This window comes from Triturus cristatus, chromosome 2_1, assembly GCF_964204655.1.
Source record: "Triturus cristatus chromosome 2_1, aTriCri1.1, whole genome shotgun sequence".
In the NCBI taxonomy this organism is placed as follows: domain Eukaryota; kingdom Metazoa; phylum Chordata; class Amphibia; order Caudata; family Salamandridae; genus Triturus; species Triturus cristatus.
The window spans coordinates 1,046,351,007-1,046,369,151 of record NC_140581.1 but is presented as its reverse complement, the minus strand read 5'-3'; positions in this window follow the sequence as shown (position 1 = coordinate 1,046,369,151).

Sequence of the window (18,145 nt, the reverse complement as noted above, 5' to 3'; positions counted from 1 at the left end):
GGACCTTATAAGTATTTAGTTATGCAACTGTTGCATGGCTAAACACTTATAAGGTCCCAAAGGCGAGACTTATTGGCTATGCCAATGCTTGTTTTTAAGAGATGCAACTGAAATATCAAAGGTTGAGAATTTTCTTTTTCTGGCACCCTTCATTTCTGAATTACATACAAGGCAAAACTATTGGGAAATAGATCCTATGTAAATAGGTTGATCAGGATCATTTTTTCATCTGCATATTCAATATAGATGTTTGTCTTCTTGAGAAAATGGAGGTTGACCCTTGATTGGTAAATTTTTTGATTCTTCTGAAAAGTCGGTGTGTTTGCCTTGATCGCGCTTCCATCTTCTCTCCAAACAGGAAAAGGCCACAACCTTGAACATAGCTTGTTCTGTCCAAGTGCAATCCACTTTCCCAGGGGTTTGACTTTGGGTAACCCTCACTGATTAGAGATGAGATATTTTCATTGAACATCTTTAAAAGTTTATTGGCAAAGGTTTTATGGCAAACAAGTTTTCAGGACATTTTGAACTATTTGCAGTTCTTGCATAAATGTTCCTTTATATTTCAGTGTGTATAACTTCAAAATATAACTTGCTCTTGATTTTAAATTAAGTTGAAGTTAAAACAATATTTAAAGTTAAGATTAAGACCTGAGGTGCTTTCTTGGCAAAGAGAGCAAGGAAAAGTCAGTAAAACTGACAGGGTAGCAACTTCACAAAATAAATAGCAACAGTTCTAAACACGAAATGTTTCCTGTGGCAATGTCGTTTTTGCTATTTTTAGGCTTATTGTAGGAAACAGCCCACTGATGGAAAAATGAAGCCCTAAAACATTAGGAGACCAATAACAATGTTATAAAATGAATAGCAAAAAGAAATCCATACACAGAACTTTGCTATATTGATAAGGTAATGCTTTTGTTCTGTTCCTATAAACTGCAAGGCCTTTCTTTCTAGCACATCTCCTTCTGTTGCGTTAGTGAAATTCTGAAGTCTTCAGCAACCGCGGGCCCAAAACCTGCAGTGAGAGAACAGTGTTACAACCAAATCAGCATTCAATTCCTTTAGTGCCCCCTGCCGGCTGACAGAGTGAAGCATTAGTATGGGAGCCTGAAAAAGTTATTTTCTATCAAATGCAAACCTTCAGTAGACAACACAATAAAACAGCAAAAATGACCCTCCAGCAGTAAAGTAGGACAGCACTTTAGATTTATGCAGTAATTGAATCTTGAAGGTGTAATACATGAACTGAGTTCTTTTACTCTTCTGAGAGGCAACACCTAATAGTCACACATTTCACTTATCAAAGCTCATTTGCTAAGATAATCCACAGACTCTTAAAAACAATTCCTGGTGCAGCAGTCCATATAAACTTGTACTTTATTTAATTATTAAGTTCTTTGTTAAACAAAAAATAACAGCTGTGTTTTACTGTTGCAAAGGAAAGAGCTTCTTCTGGGCTGTGAAACAGAAAAATTACATGATATTAGAAACTCATTTAAAAAACATAAATTTTTTGACAAAATAAAGATGTAAAAAAGACACAACTGAATTGTCTTCTATGTACAGTCATCTATGTACCGAGCAATGAGTATCAAGGGAAAAAACATACCACAGAACCGCCATCAAGATTTAAGCTCATAATGCACAAATCATGAGTCCAATATTTATACAGTAAAGTGAATTCATTGAAATTTTAATTAAAAAAGGGAATAAAGAAAATGTAAACATCTGCTGTAATACTCATTAGTAATGGAAGGTGAGACATATATTACACACACTTTTAACCACTCCCAGTTCCACTTCTCTTTAAATGGTGAAAACACACTATACCCCTATTCTACACAATCAATAATATCTGGTTTACCAAACTAATGTCTATGAATTATGTGTGTGTAAATAGCTGTATGCTAACTCAGCTATTTCTTCAGAATTGATGCAATTATATTAGATTTTAGTGGTGATAATTCACGAGAAAATGTATTTGGTTTAGTATGGTAGTAAAATGGTGGTCATCTTACTAAAGTGTAGTCATTTAGCAGCATAATGGAGTCAAAGGAGATTTAAGAATTTCATAAAGTTAATGACTAGTGTCGCTGGAGACAACAACCCAAGGGTAATATTAACAATTTAAGTTGTATGAGTTTCTAAAAGTGAAATTCAGCAGGTGAAAAATAGCTATAATTAATATGGCAAAAAAAACACAACAGTAATGAATGACTATACTAGGTAAACAAGTAACAGAATAATCATATGTGTTATAATTAATAACAGTGATCTGAAACTTTTGAACAAAAACGTTCTGGCTGTAACTTACATCCGCTAACCATCACATCAGTGTACAAGCACACCAAATAAATGTAACAAGAAATGGAAGATCTCCACATTAAAATTCAAACTGAAAAGTCCTTGGATGCAGCTGCATGATGCACACTAAGAAACCATCCCAGGTAAAAGCGCACGTCACTGCAGATTTATCTATGTTTAAAAATATGATCATCATGGTAAGATGAAATGGCTGGACAGATGCAATATCTACAGAACATTAGGGAAGAAGGTTAAAACCCCATAGCCAGAATGAAGCAATAGGTAGTGGTTTAGTTTCACTTGTTCAACACTCAAACCAACAACAAAAGGCTGACCATAATTACTACAAAAACATAAAGAGTTTAGTTCCCTATTTGAAACCAACAAAGGCAGTCTATTGAGAATGAGGATTCCATTTTAAATGAAGGTCGCCATTATAGAGTAAACAGGCGCAATTTTAACATACCATTAGTGCAAAACGTTAGACCTCCATAGTCAGAAAGGAGCAATATGGAATGGTTAAGTCTCAATTATAAATAGGTTGAGGCAAAAACAAAAAATTAACATGGTTACAAGATAGTGCAGGAACAATGGTCTCAATTTTGGAACAAGCAGGGACAATGTGTGCAGAACGACAACACCACTCCATAGCAAAATCCTTACAGTGTGGCATAGTTTCAAATGGTAGCAGAATCAAGGATGCACTACAAAAATACAGACCACATATACCTCACTTATATTGCAGAGAATATGTTTGTCATTCAGTTATACATACATATTATTACGTGAAGTCAGCTCTAACAGACAGCATCTCTCACTTGTATCTGGAAATACAAGATATAAGTGATTAGACAGTGTGTCCGTGAAACTATTAGCAACTCATGCATAAGCAGACAAATCGAAGGTTAAAAGGCCTTACAAAGGCTTACCTGCACAGTTGGAAGATGGGCTCACCAAGGCGTTTTGTGATATGGACACCAGCATCCATTAATGCCATGACCAATATAGCACTGGCAACAAATCAGTTGGCCCACGTTTAACTTAGATCACTATTTCTAACAGGTGTGTTAGCTGCACCTGGTTTGGCTGGAGCAAGTATAAAGGCCATTAATACAAACATGCCCATTAGGGGCTGAGAGTGCACCAGAATAAGCATATTCAACTAATAGCTGAGAACCTGCATGAAGAGAATGTGTAGAACTCAACAGATGATGCGATATGAACACATAACTGTTATTAAGAGTACCTGGAGCTAATTACTGAATACTGAAATATTTGTAGAGCGCACGAATGCCGAGGCGTCTTGGCGCTATAGAGACATTGAGAGCGGTGGAAGCAGATCTCAATCGGAAGAAAAAAGCCAGGTCTTTAATGCCTTTCTGAAACATTGTTTGGATTTTTGTGAGCGCAGGTGAGAGGGCAGAGAATTCCATAATCTAGAGGCCTGGTGCGAAAAGGACCTGCCACCCCACCGCGCTCTTCTAATTCTTGGGTGGCATATCAGATCATGATTGGCTGATCTTAATGTACGCGATGGTACATAGCGAGGAAGAAGTTTGGACAGGTCATCTGATCCTGTGCCATATAAGGATTTATGTACCGGGCAGAGAGCCTTGAATTGTATTCTGGCTCTAACTGGGAGCCAGTGAAGTTCCCTGATGGCTTTTGACGTTGGATGACGGTAGGGCAGGTTGAGCAGAACCCTAGCGGCGGCGTTTTGAATTGCCTGGAGTTTGTTAATTTGTTTTTCCCCTGTGCCCAAGTAGAGTGCATTACAGTAATCTACTCGGGACATTATCAGTGCGCCCATTACAGTCTTTTTTAAAGTAATAGGAATATAGGGTAAAATTTTTCTAAGAATCTTGATGGTGTAGAAGCAAGTTGAGGTGATCTGGTTGATCTGCGCTTTACAGGAGAGATCTTTATCAACCAGGAAACCGAGATTTCTGACTTTGTCAACCGGATTCGGGCAGGCGCCTGCCTCCTGAGGCCACCATAGGCTGCTCCAGACAGGTGGTTTTTGACCAAATTCGATTATCTCGGTTTTATCCGCGTTTAGTTTTAGGAAGTTACAGCTCATCCAATTTTTCACATCAAGAAGGCAGTTTTTAAATCGTTCTGCCGCGGCTTCGATGGTCTGGGATACTGACACTACAATTTGAGTGTCGTCGGCGTAGGACACTAACTGTAGGCCATGAGATTGAATAAGGGCAGCTAAAGGAGTGACATATAGGTTAAAAAGGGTGGGCGATAATGCCGAGCCCTGAGGGACCCCGCCAGGAAGGGAAAATTCATCAGATCGTAGACTGTCCCAAAATACCTGTTGGATTCTAGAGTCCAAGAAGGAAGTTAACAGAGCAAGAGCCGTTCCAGTAAATCCTAGAGTTTTTAGTCTGTTTAATAGGATTGAATGGTTGACGGTATCAAATGCCGCTGTAAGATCTAATAGGATCAGGGCTGTTCTACTGCCCTCGTCCATCTTCATTCGAATGTTTTCTGTGGCCATGATTAGAGCGGTCTCTGTTGAGTGGAAGGGACGAAATCCATGTTGAGAGGGATCCAAGAGCTTATTTTGGTCAACATATTTCATCATTTCTTGATTCATAGCTTTTTCAAGAATTTTAGCTGGCAGGGGCAGGCAGGATATTGGCCGGTAATTCTTAAGTACCGTAGGATCTAATGAATCCTTCTTGAGGATCGGACGAATACATGCTTTTTTCCAGCATTTGGGGAAATCACCAGACGAGATGATGTTATTTAGTAGAGGGGTCAGAACAGCTGCCCCCGTCTGTGGAATCAGGTGTAGAATGCGTGGCGGGCATGGATCTAATGGGGATCCTGACTTCATCTGTGCAATTAACTCTGCCACCCGAGTTTCCTCTAGCAGCGGAAAGCAAGGATAAGTAGGCCCTGTCAGATGGACAGTGTCTGTGTGGTCATTGGGTATAGTCAGTGCAGATGAGCTCAGATCATCGTATACATTCTGCACCTTTTGCTGGAAGAAGGTTGCAATATTGGTAACGAAGTTCTGATCAGGATTAAAAACAGTATCACGGGGGCTCTTGGTCAGATGCGTAACCGTCTTAAATAGCTCTCTGGTGGTATTAGAGGCTGTCTGAATTTTGTTTGTGAAATATACTGACTTGGCCTGAATTATTGCTGACTTGTACTCTTGTAGGGCTTTTGTGTATACGGATTTGTTTAGGGTACTATAATCCGAACGCCACAACCGCTCAAGTCGTCGACATTTCATTTTTATATGTTTCACCTCTGCGGAATACCACAGTGCAGTTGCTGATCGCCTTCGTGCTTTTTTTATTTCAGCAGGCGCCAGCGGATTAACTGCATGACTAATCCAGTTTTGAAATTCAATTGCTCCCTTATTAGTGTTACCAGAACCAAGGGGGGGGGATTATTCGAAAGTGTGTCAGCTAGGCTGATGGGTTCAAGTTTATTCCATGGGTGGGTTTTTTCAGGTAGTGAGCATCCTCTTCGATGATTAATCAGGTTATTTTGAGGTAAGTTAAAAAAGATGGCACTGTGATCCGACCAAGGGACTGCTAAAATCGAGGTGACATTAATAAGGCTATTGTTGGTAAAAATGCCATCAAGAGTGTGGCCCGCCGTGTGGGTGGGGCCAGATATTAACTGATTCAAGCCAAAACTATGAAAGTTGTCTATTAAGGTGGCTGAGTCGGAGTCATTATTTGCTTCTAAGTGAAAGTTAAAATCACCCAAGATAGTGTAAGAAGCTAATTGGCTAATTGGCTAAGATTGGACCAATACAACGGGCCAATGGTAGTGTGTGTTCCAGCTATGCCATATTTAAGAGAAACAAAACTGCAAAGGGTAATGGACATATAATACATAGTTAAGCTACAGAAACTTTTGAGAATAAACACTTAGGGGCACATGCATCAAGCTATTTTGCGATCGCAAACCTTGCGAATCGCAAAAAAGGCCATTAGCGATCACAAAATAGCCAAATGCAATGCATGAAACAAAATCGCAGAATCGGCCTCAAAATCGCAAAATTTTGCAAATACCTATATAGCGAATCAGAGTTAGCGAATCTGTAATAGGTAATCGCTAATTGAGAATCACTAAAGCTATGCATGAAAAAGTCGCAATTTGCGAATCCTGAAAAATTCGCAATTAGCAATTCTTAAATAAGAACAAATGAAACCAGGTGGTAACCATTACAAATTGGACAAATCATGTGTCAATCATCAACAAACTACTTAAACAGGCTCAGAATGCATTAGAATGTTCCACAATAGTTTTACGTCATGGCAAGGAGAATGAGGTTACGAGCAGCAGCACAGGGAAGAAGGAGGATACAGGAGCGCATTTTCAGAGTGCGCGTTACTTTGCTAGGGCAGACAGAGGAGATCTATGATAAATATAGGCAGAATGCAGACACAATCACTTTTCTCATAGCTGAATTAGATCCACTACTGCAGCGTCACACTCGCAGGACACATGCCATCCCCACTCATGTGCAGGCCCTATGTTCCCTGCATCTCCTAGCATCAGGTACCTTCCAGGGAGTAATTGCTACAGCTTGGGTTTCTCAAAGTGCACTCTCACGCTTTTTAAACTCATTCCTAGATGCCATGTTGAAGAGGATACACCACCACATTAAGTTCCCCACAACACCACAGGAATTGCAACGAACTAAACTTGAATTCTATCAAATAGCACAATTTCCCCACGTAATTGGTTGCATTGATGAGACCCATGTAGTCATTTGACCCCCCTCAGTGAATGAGTACATTTACAGGAACTGAAAGTCATATCATTCATTGAACAAACAAGTCATCTGCAATTCCAAAAACATCATCACAGACATAGTGGCAAGTTACCCTGGCAGTGCATAGGACTCCTACATCTTCAGACACAGTGGCATACACAGGCATCTCCTTGTGGTTGAATTTGGAGAAGAATATTTGCTTGGTAAACAGATGTTATACTGTCTTCCAGACTCGTCCACCATAGTGACACATAGCAGTGAGTAATGTTCTTGTTTATTTCCCTGTAGGTGATAGTGCATACGCTGTGAGCTCCTTTATACTGACGCCATACCCCAAGTGAGCAGCGATATAATGTGGCACATGTCTCCACACGCAACGTAATTAAGCGGACATTTGGCTTACTCAAATGTAGGTCCTGCTGCCTCCACAAAACTGGTGGTGCATTGCAGTACAGGCCAGATACCTGCTGCAAAATCGTTGCCACATGTGCCATGTTGCACAGCATAGCCACTAATAGCGGATTTCCCTGGAACACTCTGACAGCGAGCCTGAGGTAGACATCCAGCCAAGACAAGCACCACAAGCAGCATGCGGTCCAAGTGCAGCAGAGGGGAGATGGAGACGTGCAGAAATCACTCAACATTACTTTTAAGGTGGGTAATCACGAGACAACACAGTAGGCGCTCAACAGTTTAATGTAACAATATTGTGGTGGTGTTAATGCACACATACCAGGTGCAGACAAGTGTAGTGTGAATAAAGTTAATTGTAGGACATTGCATTGGCACTTAAACAATGTACATGCTGCTGGTTACCTCACCAGAATAGTACGTGTCCATGTATTCACTTTTACCGGCCACACACTCCCGGGAGCCTCTCAGTAGGCTCAGCCACATCCCTTGTTGAGCCTTCTGTGCAAGTGTTGCTCCTAGTACTGCGCCTTCTGGGATTTGTTTCAGGTGCCAGTAGGCTACTGAGGCTGGAGGCCTCCGCACTATCCCCCCCATCCAAGAACGTTGTTGCCTCCCGCTGCAGCAGTCTGGAGTTGTTCCACTGTATTAGTGACCTGGATGAGGCCCCTGGCCATATCCCTGCAGCAGTGGCTCATCTCCACTTGCATGCTGACAGCACAACAGGAAAGCTGAGCTGTTTTTGTGCTCAGACAATTGATGGCCCTGGTGTAACCGTCCAGGCGCCCCATCAAATTGTGATGCCTCCTACCATGGGAAGCATAGTCATCCTGGATGGCCCTGCGCATGTCATGCATAGCTGTTGTAACATTTGGACAGATTTCAGTGTTTGCCCTTTGACCTTCAACAAAAATAGTGGTGAGCTCTCTCAGGCAGTCACGGATGTCCCCCATGTGTGTTGCCAATGTCCCCAGTTGACCCTGCATAATTCTCTTGTTCTTGTATTGCAGGCGCTGGACCTTGAGCACCCTGCCCTCCAGCCCACTCCAGGCAGCAGCCCCATTGTATTCTGCAGCTGTCAGGATTGCCCTGGACCTCCGCCTACGGAAATGGACGGACCTGCGCCGCATTGGTACATCTGTTGTTGGTGGGGGTGTATGGGCAGCCTGCTGTGTGGGAGTTTCTGTTTGGCTCTCTTTCTCACTCTCCAAATCAGGCAGTGGTGGGACTGTTCGCCTGCGTCGAGTGGTCACAGGTATGGGTGAGGATGCTGACACTTCTGGTTCCTCCTCAGACTGCATCTGGTTCCTGTGACTCGTGGACATCAGCCAAGTCACTCTCCTGCGCAGCTGCATCTGTGATTTTAAACAGTGCAAGTTCAGTATTTTTTGTGTGCAAATGAATGTGACATAGTTCATGCCAATGTCTCATAAATTAACTTTGGTTATGGAAAAAGTCCACTTTAGTCACTTCCTTGCTGTACTCTGCTGCACTAAAGCTGTTTTGGTCCCTCCTTGCCTTGTGCTTACATTTGTCTGTTTACTACTCCCATAATGCATTTGGATGTTGCAAGTAAAAAGTGGACTGGACTCAGGGGTGCTACACTACGTATTATCTGCATTAGGGGTTATTTTAGGTACATTTCCCATTAAAAGATATTTAGCAGTGGTCTTACCTTGTGAGGTACCAGCCTGTTCAGAGGTGTCAATCTGGGTGATACCGACAACTGCCTCTGGCTGCAGTTTGGATTCTACCATGTCCTCCAGGGATGTGTTGGCACGTTCCGCAGATGGCCCCTCCAGTTTTTTTCGCCTCTTTTAGCCTTACAGCCACCCTCTCTTTTGCTCGGCTGTGCAGGTTGTACCATCGCTTGAGCAGGTCTGCAATTAAGAGCTGTGTGACCCCCACAGCATTTACCTTTGCTTGGATGGTCAGCCAAATTTTTCTTTTAACTGATTCTGCAACCTGCAGGGACTGTTTGCCAAAGAGCTTATCGTGGCTCAACACCACTTCCTCAATGATGATTTCGAGTTCTTTTTCGCTGAATTTCAGCTTCCTTTTCCTTCCTTCCCCTTTATTGTCCCCTGTTTCTGTGGCCATGCTGCTGTTTTCAAACAGATTCAGCTTCAAAAACAGCTTGTTCCTGCTCAACTCTACCAGTCTGCCTCCTCCTCTGACTCTCTCTGTAAACAGGTGTGTGCATTCCCTGATTCTCTTCCTGGTTGCGATGTCATACCAATGCAGCAATATGGGTAATTCGCTATTAGCGATTCTGTATTAGCGGATTCGTGATTACTGATTCGGTAATAGCAGGATCGCTATTTGATTTAGCGATTGTTACCGAATCGCTAAAATATAGCAATTTTTTTGATGCATTCGTTTTTGCGACTCCGTAATAGCGATTTGTTAAAATTCGCTATTAAGGAATCGCAATAATGATTTTTGATGCATGTGCCCCTTAGACTATTCATGTCATGTCCCAATAGTGCTAATTTGTACATGTGATAACCACACTATCACAGATGCAGCATCAGAAATCAATAAATGTTAAACTTATTAAGAAGGGCCTTCTGTGGCTCATAACAGATGTAATTTTATACAGTTACCTCAACTGAGAAGCCATAGAGAAAGTTAACATAATGATCACATTGCATTATGGGAAAAATTGTGAAATATGTATCGTGAAACCGAGGCTAAATTCAAGCCAAACAGACCTCAAAACACAGTCATTAATATGGAGATTTTAGAATGAAAGTCTATTCTCGCAAAAAGTGATACAACTCCTTACTCTGTCAAGTCCCCCTTCTACTGTCCTCAAGCGACATATCCATCTTGCCTCCACCACTCTTAGATGGAGATATCTATCTTCTCCTCTCGGATCCGGCTTTACACAATCAATGCCATAAAATCTGAACTGAGCAACAGTATTTGTAAGTGGACCCCTGTGTGTCTACATCACGGTTCTTAAATGCCATTGCGTGTTCCTGGATCCTAACCCATAATTGTCCTGTTAAGCTGCCTCTATTACATTATACATTATATAGCAATCATATTTTACCCATACTGAATTACATAAACCACATGAGTACTTTCACAGTTCATGATCTGGTTAACGTTATACTCAACATTAGTGTTCTAAGTGAACCGTTTTTTTATCTGCCCTAATGTGAAAACTGAGCAATTTACAGAGATATAGAACCCTTAGGTTGGGTGAGTCCATAGCCAGCAATTGGTTTAGATGGTGGTACATAACTTAGATTTAACAGTTTTGCAAATAGGTTTTACCCTAAGTTAACTGACTAGACACCTGTTGGCAATCGACGTGTTAAGGCCGGGCGCAGTTCTAAGGAGATCACAGTGTCTATTCAGAATTTTATAGATATCATGGCTACTGTTGCTATATGTATTTATAAAGGCAACCCTCGGTTTACCTGTTTTTGGGTTTCATTTCAAGTGTGTCCTGCCGAAACACTGTTCTAACTCTTTTCTCCGAGGCCCTAAAAATAGTGTCATAATAGTCCCTTCACTTTTAAGCAGGCCATAGTTAGTTCTAAATGCTGCTCAAACTTATAATCCTCGCAACAAATGCGCCTCAAACATATAATTTCTCCATATGGTATGGCATTCTTGACATGCTGAGGACGTACACTGTTATAATGCAATATGCGGTTTCTTTGCTGAGAAAATTAGATTGTATTTTATTGTTCACTACCTAAACTTCCACATCTAGAAATTACATTTTGTTTCTGTTCATACTGAAGGTCAGTTTCACATCGTATGGATTGCCGTTCAAATAGTTGTAGTATGAGAGAATCTGATCTTCAGTGCATGTCCAGGTGATAATAACATAATCAATGTACCCCTCTAGTAATGTACATATTGTATCCAGTGCTTTGCTTCTTTGGACCAGGCATGTCCCCTCTCATACCATCCAGTGAATAGGTTGGCATAAGAGGGGCTATCCTGGTGCCCACAGAAGTGCCCAGTAGTTGTTAAAACCATTTATCACCGTACAGAATAAAATCAGCTATCTCCAATAATATAATATTGAGTTCGTAATAATCCATAGTCGACATTCCACATTCTTTTCTAACATTGTTGTGCAAGCTCTCTAATGTTACCAGTAGCAAAGATTCTTGGTGCCATACCAAGTCTTCAGATGTAGCCAATACATCCACTGTACCCCACATTTAAGTACGCAAATTGATAACTAAATGGTTTTTTTTTTTAATCTACAAACTGTGATAAACTTTCAGTCATTGATCCAATATCTGAAATAATGGGCTGCCTTGAAGAAAAAGGGGCCTGTTTGTAGATCTTTTCTTGAAAGTGAATACACAGATATCATGGGAAATTAATTTTAAGGCAACCAAGTTCTATTTCTGACAATAACCCAATGTTGTACCAGTGTGCTAGCTGAGTATTAGTCAAAGCAGTTTGTTGCTGGCAAGGGTTTTTATTTGGGAGTTTTGTATAGTGCAGAATTCTGCCTTGAAGGTTATACAAAGAAGTACTTTTGGGTAGAATTACTCCATTATTTACTTTGGTGTTATTAGAAAAGTATGCTCTCTGTCAGAAATACCTTCTTTGATATCACTAAGAACAGTTTTAATTAAGTCTGTTTCCTGGTGAAAGGTGGCATCTTATGAAGGAGCCCATTAAGTGAAATTACTTAACTGTGGGATCTGTGGACTGCTTCTCATTCAGACACTGGATTGTGGTCATACCACTGACTTTGAGCAGGCCATGCAGGCTGTGGTTGCTGCACCTTCATGAACTATGGATTTCTTTTCCCTGCTTAAGGCAGGACAGACAAGGACTGAGGACTGCACTGGAAAAGGATGCACTCCGCTACTGCTCATGAAGACTGGGGCGTTAGGGGCCAGGGGCTGTATTTGGTAAGCCGTACGACTGATGCAATAAAAACAGTGCCTCCATAACACCGACCACAGCCAGTCTACCCATTTTGAAGGTGTCTGCCATATTGGCTGACATCATTCCCCCGAAGACGTTCCTGCGACCATGGCGAGAGCCACTAAAGGGGGAAAAATGTTGGCAACAAATCACCTGTCAGTTATTACTTATATTTCTGAAGAGCGACCATCATGCTAGGAGTTTTCTGTCAGCGCAAGAGGGACACTTAAGGACCTTATTTGTCTGGGACAATCATCGTTTACATGTTAAACCCGGCCAAAAAGAGCTGCAGCCCGAATGGCATAGGAAGCAAAGATGGAGAAAGAAGGAGGCATACTAAGTGAGGCAGCCATGGTGCGTACTTAGTATTTGCTAGACAGTTCTACAGCTGAAGGATCAAAAATGATGCTGAGGAAATGCTATTTTACCTGATAATCATTGAGGACAAGGTCAGGGGCATAGTCCGACAGGAGTTAAGGAGCAGTAAAGATTTCCTCACAATTTGAATTACAATAGATTTTCTCTTTTTCTCCTCTTACTCTGCACTTATCTGGCTTAAGCAAGCCAGTGGCAACCTTCCAGGACCATCAGCAAGCATGTAAGAACCAAAACTGTAACAAGGGGAAAGTGGAACGGCTTCTACCCAATCAGTAATCCGAGAGGGGGTGGTTACGTCTTACAAACGGTTCTTTTTCTGATGAAAGTTAGGAGTTACTTTTAGACGTGCACTAGTGATTTCAAGCAATGCCCTGGGGCAGTAAATTTTGCTATGGGCTTGTGTGTGGGTTTACAAACTCTAAGAGACACAGAAGGCCATATCACTTAATATGAGTAATTGAAGCATGAATTTAAGACGCAACCTCTGCCACAGTTTTGGACTAACTGGTATTTTAAACAATTAAAGAGCTCGAGCAGCCTTATTTTACCACTTTAGACACTAGTAAATGGCTGTTTGTCACTGAAACTTTAAAGGTAAGAGCTACTTTTGGCTGGCAGGGTAGCCGCTTTTGTTGCCATTTATATAGTAATACAGAACACAACACAATAATATTGCACAAAGTAGTAGCACAACATAAACATAACATGGCACAACATAACAGTCAAACCAGAATGCAAAACAATTACCACAGTGCAACACAACAACACATTAAAATATAATAACACAACAGCATAAAAAAGAACATATCACCAATATAAGAAAATGCAAGAAAGCAAATAAAAACAAATATTATTGTCACGTAAAACCACTTACACAAATGTATTTTAATGATATGGTGGTAAAATGGGTTTGCACCTAGCACCATCAACTGCAAATATTGCCTGCCAAAAGCACCCATCAAAATGTTTTCCTGCTTTTATTGCATTGAAGATTAAATATATTTATTAAAAGCAAATATTTTAAACATTACGAACAATGATGTTAACATATACAATAATAGATAGTACATAATATCAAGAGAACCTACAATCAGCATTTAAAATAAAATTGACCAAAGAGTAGAAACAGGTGAAACAAGAGAGTAGACACAGGTATCGTTAAAACATAATCCAGTAATAGGAATGTTTTAAGAATGCTCAAACTGCCTAGTCAGGCTGTTAATCTACACAAACTCCACCTCCTATGATGTTACATCTCAGCCCATCAGTGCTATGACTTTCTATGGGGTGTTGGAGAGAGTATTATTGGACCGTTCCACTGGTGTAATCCAGAAAGACTCAACTGTAGGTTTAATCTTGGTAACCACTGCTACCTTCGGGAATTTTCTAATTGGAGTTAAGCTCACAAAGGCTTCCATGGGTAGCATTAAAAAGCACAACAAGGCTGGATACAGGGCATAGCCAATGCTCACACTTATTTACAGAGATAGTATGCGTTTTGCTCTTCAACAGAAATGGGGAAAGAAGACACACCTAAACATTTAAATGATATCTAGGTGTGAACAGAGGTCCCAAAGGGAGAGTGGTTATATCTGCTTGGGTGAGAGCAAGGAAGATGTCTCACCAGGTAAAATGATAGGAACTCCTTTATGCACACTTGAGGACACCAAAAACTATTCATACAGCAAGGAGTATAACATCCCTGGATTGTCCGAGCAGGTGTCGGAAACATGAGCAGAATTTTTCTATCTACTAACATTGAGCTAATGAAAGTGCACATTTTTTTCTAAATAGGAAACAGCTAATGCATCTAGTGAATCCCTATTGTAGGACCAAAAGATCAGGAAAACAAATGGTTTAGAGAACATAGAACCAAGTCTCTCCCCCTCACCAGCTGCAAAATATATGCCTGATTTGGCAACTTGACAGTACTGAGATAAATGTCTCATTGAATGAACAAGTACTTAACCATCAGGACGGTGTTCGTCTCCAATATAACAGTTGGTATCACAAACGATGTGCTTAAATGGATGGCATCCTTTCTCACGGGACGCACCCAGGAGGCCAAGGCTCATCCCTCAGCCCAACCCTCTTCATCGTCTACATGACCCTACTCGCAGATGTCGCATGACATCAACGTCATCTCCTATGCCAATGACAGTCATCTCGTTCTCTCGCTCTCAGCCGACCTCACCTTGACAAAGACCAACTTCCAAAAGTATATGGAGAACGTTTCAGCCTGGATGAAGGACAACTGCCGTAAGTTCAACATGGATAAAACTGAAGTTCTGATCTTCAGAAAACACACTGCCCATTGGAACGACTCCTGGTGGCCGTCAGAACTCAGACCCACCCTCACGCCGAAAGACAACAACTGCAAGCTCAGCATCATCCTCGACAGCAAACTCTTCATGAAACGTCAGGTCAACACCGTCTCCTCAGCCTGCTTCGACGCACTCGCAAGATTTTCAAGTGGCTCCCCATCAGCACCGGGAAGATGGTGATGCAGGCCCTCATCACCAGCCGACTGACCTATGGCACAGCACTCTATGCAGGCACCACCACCAAACTCATACAAAGACTCCACACTATCCAAAACGCAGCTGCCAGACTGATCCTCAACCTGACAAAGAGAACCCACATCACCCAGCCCCTGAAGGACCTCCACTGGCTCCCAGTCTAGAAGAGATGCCATTTCAATCTTCTGACCCACACCTACAACTTACTTCACGACTAAGGATCTGCCTACATGAACCACCGCATGCACTTCCACCGACCTTCTGGGAACCTCTGCTCTGCACACCTCGCCCATGCACATATACCTCGCATATGCTGCTGCCACTCCGGAGGATGCTCCTTCTCCCTTATTGCCACCAAAGCCTAGAACACCATCCTCCTCCACACCGCACCCTTGCTGACACACTTCAGGAAGAGGCTCAAGACCTGGCTCTTCGACTGAGACCGCAGCAAGCGTCTGGATACCCTCTTGGGTGACAAGCCGCGCTTTAAAAGTACTACATGATTGATTGATATTGATGTTTAGGATAAAATATATTAAAATGTTGAGGTACATAATATTGTTTGAATGCATGTTGTTATACGTACATGTTAATATGTTTGATATAACAATGTATGTTCATTTTTTCTTATGTTTTATTCTTTTAGGGTTGTGGGGTTTATTGATGGATTGGGAGGGTAATGTTATATAAATTAAATATTTATGCATTCATGTGAAGCTACTATTTATTTACATTATGCTGTTTTATTGGATTTATTTAAGTGATGTGAAATACTTTATTTAAAATGTTACAATTTTATATGTTACTTTTTAGATTTGGGGTTTGCTGGGGTATTGAGTGGGGGCGGGCAAAATTTCTGCTCTACCGGCGGAGTTTGCAGAGTTTTGCCCACTCCGTGCTCTGCTTGGAGTGCGGATTTCTGGAAAAACTCCATCAACCGCTGCGTGGTGGAGTTTTTCCTCATGCGTGTTTCGGCAACATTAAGTTGGAGAACAAGAATTTGCAGCCACTAGAGCGATTTTCGAGGTTTAAATGCTTCCCAGTGAGATTTCCCAATGAGGGCGGTCAAAGCAGGTTGCTACCGTTCCGTCCACCCTCATTCCATCCTGATCCACAGAATCTACGAGATAGGTATCCATGGGAAACCTCTGAATTGGCTTAAATATATTTCTTAGATAATAGGACCCAGATGGTTTCTCTTTACTCGTTTTAATCTCGGACTATGACTTTGGACAGGGGGTCCCTCAGGGCTTCTCCTTGAGCCGTACTATTTTTAACGTTGATGTGGCACCCCTTGCACAAATAGTCAAATCATGTGGCTTTGAAATAATCTCTTATGCAGATGACACTCAGTTATTTCCTTTGGGCACTATCCAGAAAATGCCAAAAGTAAGTTTACTGACTGCGTGAGGAAAGTTGCTACTTGGATGACCTCTAACCGTTTACAGCTTAATGGAGACAAGACCGAGATTTTGCTATTTGGCAAGGCCCAGGCCTATTAGTCGGATGACTGGTGGCCTTCTGAGTTAGGCTCTGTCCCTCATCCCAGGTGGGAAATTAAAAATCTCAGCAACCTGGTTGATGAGAATTTCTCTATGAGAAAACAAATAATGACAATTGTGGTGCTTGTTTCGGTATTACGTGCATGCTCAAAAAAGTGTTCCAGTAGCTCCTGTTAAGATCAAGGAGTACTCTTATTCAAGTGTGCTTATAGTGAACCGCCTTGACTATGAGATTGCCTTGTTAGTAGCTGCTAATAAGCCACTGCTTTCTAATCTGCAAGCTGTTCAAAATACTGCAGCTTGTCTGTTCTGCAAGCTCCCTTCAAGAGCTCCTTCGGAGCCCACACTGAAATCTCTTCACTGGCTCCCAGTGAGAAAAGAGTCCCTTTTCAAGCTACTCTGTCTTGTTCATAAATCTTTGGCTGGCCAGGGTCCACTTTATCACCGACAGAAACGTTTTCTTTACTTACCTAGAACGAATCCTAAATCTAAGGATCAATTGTTGTTATGCCCCCGTCACATCTGTACTGTGAGATACAGTGGAAGGTAGATCTTCTATCTGGCTCCTCATCACTGGAACAAACTTTCTTTTACATCTGTTCCTGCTTAGATTTTAACAGCTTCAAAAAACTTTTAAAGACTTTGCTATTTTGAATGTCTCTCTTGCCTAGAACTATATAGAGCGCCAAGATACTCCTCAAGGAGTAAGTCGCTTGCGCTTGCTAAATTCTTCTAACTTTTTTTTTTTTTTTTGAAACCGTTTATTGCAGTTTATAGAAGTTACAGGTATGGGCCTACAACCACACGGCCGGCCGCTAGAGCATCAAAAGCATATTACATACATACAGCAAAAAGCTTTCTCAGCGGTGCACAGTAGGAAGACAGGAGTGATCAATGGTGCAGGCCTCACAGCTCCATGCCCACAGTACGGTTCCATTTTCTTAACGCAAAACAACGTAAACAAACCACAACCGCAAGGCAACCCTCGATCCAAAGTGACAACACGTGCTCCATAAGTGGGGGATCCAAACCAGCAGCAAAATTCTGAAGAGGGGGACGGGAGTAGATCAGGGACTGGGGGACCGCGCGCCCGCGGCCAAGGGAGGGGCGCCATCTAGGGAGACGGAGCCGGCGAGGCCGCCGGTAGCAGCGGCGGCTCACAAATACCCCCGCGGTAGGCGTTCCAGGGGCCCCAGAGTTTCATCCACGCCCCAGGCTTACCCCTCGCCACATACACCACCTTTTCACGAAACATACACCAATCCATATGCTCTTTCCAGGCCGACACCGCAGGGGGCCTCTGGGATCCCCACAATTGGGCAATATCACGCTTGGCTATCATGTATCCCAGAGTCACCCAC